Source organism: Python bivittatus, unplaced genomic scaffold (genome assembly GCF_059951505.1).
Source record: "Python bivittatus isolate LINGU-HERP-01145 unplaced genomic scaffold, Pbiv_v1 ctg000480_np1212, whole genome shotgun sequence".
NCBI classification, from domain to species: Eukaryota; Metazoa; Chordata; class Lepidosauria; order Squamata; family Pythonidae; genus Python; species Python bivittatus.
This window is the reverse complement of record NW_028277075.1, coordinates 103,253,338-103,255,946: the sequence shown is the minus strand read 5'-3', so window position 1 is coordinate 103,255,946 and position 2,609 is coordinate 103,253,338.

The window sequence follows — 2,609 nt, the reverse complement described above, 5'->3', positions numbered from 1 at the left end:
GCCTTGCGGTTGTGGATGCCAAAAATAACAGGTACTGTATCCTTAAATATTTGGGGCCAGCAAAATACTTTGCAAAAGCTAGATTGGGAAATCACATTTCACATGGATGGTGCCACGTGGACTCTCACAGCCTAACTACCTGACAGCCCATTTTCCCAAGGCCTGACAGCTCTTCTCAATACAAATGTATGCTTTACATACATATTTTATTATCACACACAGCATGTGAGTAGCGCACTCTGTGAGTCCTTGTGTTTGCAACAGTGCAGTGGTACAGACTCTTGCATTACCCTATACAGTAAATTTATATGCTGGAGAATATAGCCATATATATTGTAGATGTAGATTAGATATTACATAGATATATACTGCTATAATTGGGGCAGGCACAAAGTGTAATGTAAATCATTTTACCAAGTCAGATTAAAGATGCTATTACTCATGGCAATGTAATACCATCTATAATTTCTGTGTTAAACTTGACATTATAAATCCTTTAATTTGAGTATTTAAAAGCTGCTCTATGGCTCATTTTTCAAACGGCATTCCCGTTAACACATTTACTGCTAATGAACCCCTATCGTGCTCTTTCTTTCTTAGACAAACGTTGTTGACCAACATTATTATGTGTGCCTCACATATTTTGGGGTGGGATGGATTTTTAATGTAATTGCTTCCCCAGCAGAAAATAAATTAAAAATAAATAAAAATAAGCCAATAATACATTTCAATTATACCTCCCAGGTGACCTGTGTAAAAAAAAAAAAAATCTTATAATGAAGCCACAATAATTAGCCTGTCACTGTCCATTCTGGGGCTATTGTTTTGTCGTCCTCTCTAGGACTCATCTTCTCCTGCCTCCCTATGCATTATCTCCCCTACCTCTTAGGAAGATATTATAAATGTGTGTCATACCGGCCGAAGCAGGCTTTCTAATTATTGTCAACCATTTCTAGTGTGACGTGATAGATTCCCCAGAGAACTAAAAAAGCCCACTACAGGATTTATAACAGGCCTCAGAGCCAAAGCCGGGGTAGAGAGATCTTTTTCCCTCAGGATAGATAATTGGTTGACATAACAGCTCAACATCTGAGCTAAATTCATGGAGGGGTATATCTGCGTGTTTCCCTGTGTAATCTCCCTGTTTATTATACACACTATTTGGTGTATTAAATGTGATGTGACTTGCTGTTTAATAGCAAGATAATTTCTTTGCTCCACAAAAACTGTTATCCGTGTATACTTTCGCACACACAGCACTGGAACATTATTAAGATCAATTTTGGTGATACTTAATTAAGCAAAACATTCAGCACTGGAAAAGTGTTGCTCATTTATGTCATACAAATTTTAGTCTTCTGCTTATGATAAAGTATTTCCATTGGGGGTGGATATTGAATATAATACTGTTCTTTTTTTATCTATTTAAATAGGACTGCACAGCAGTTTAATTTTAGATCTTATAATTTGATCTATACTGTCTTCTTTGGTAATAAGGCAATATTATAAAGCGTACGTTCATCTCATTAGTAATTAATCGAAAGAAAAGCTTGGAAAAAATACAAGCATGTTATAATGTATTAGCTATTGCAATCTGTTGTACAAGCTTTATCTGTTATATAACACATAATATCACAAACTAAAGAATTATCACCTGAAGTCACGCAATGATTTGTTTTGCTTTGCTTTGTGTTTTTTGAAAATCTGTTCTTTTTAAGCAAACTGACCTAATGCACACTTTCTAGATTAATTCACAAATTGGCACACAGTTATCCTTAACTTGGGCATTTTGTATGCATTTTGTAATACAGGTCTTCCTTTGGAAAACATTTGTGTGAATTTTCAGGTATTTGTTTTTTAGTAATCATTTGGAGATTTATATAGAAAAGCAGAGAATAGATTTACGAATGAACACATTAGAAATTAACAATTAAAACCAATTTGTTTTTAACATTTTCAGTGTTTTGATGTGATTGACTTGTCCCATTGTTCTTATGGATGGTAACCTGCAAAGATGTTTTGTTATTATAACTTGGCGTATAAAGTTATACGACATCTCCTTGCTATGCAGCACATCTGGAGCCTGCCAATCATGCTAGACCAGAGCTAGACCTATGGCTCTCCAGATGTTTCTCAAACTCCCTTGGAAGTATTGGCCATTAGTGAGGGATTCTATGAATTGCACTTCAGCAACATCCAGAGGGCCAGAGGCTGCCAATCCCTGAGCTAGACTCTAATTCCCCAAGAGCACCAGATTGAAGATGGTATTTATAGAACCTCTATATTTAGTGAATCTAAATTGAGCAAAATTGAGCAAAACCCCAAGTTTCCAGGCATATTTCTGAGACTGAATACATAATGTAAAAATATTGAAAGTAACATATTCTTCATATTACTTTGCTGCAGTAAATATGATAAATTTATTTAAAGAAAAAGGGTCATCAGGGTTTCATGTATGGCTCGCCCTTGCATGGAGCCAGCCAATAAGTATATACTGTGTCCCTTGTTCAGCTGCTGCTTTGAGTCCCTGGGTTGGGGAGAGATGTACCTGGTAGTGTAGGAAAGGACTTTACTGGAAGGAAGAACTAGAAATCTTAGCAAAGCATTTG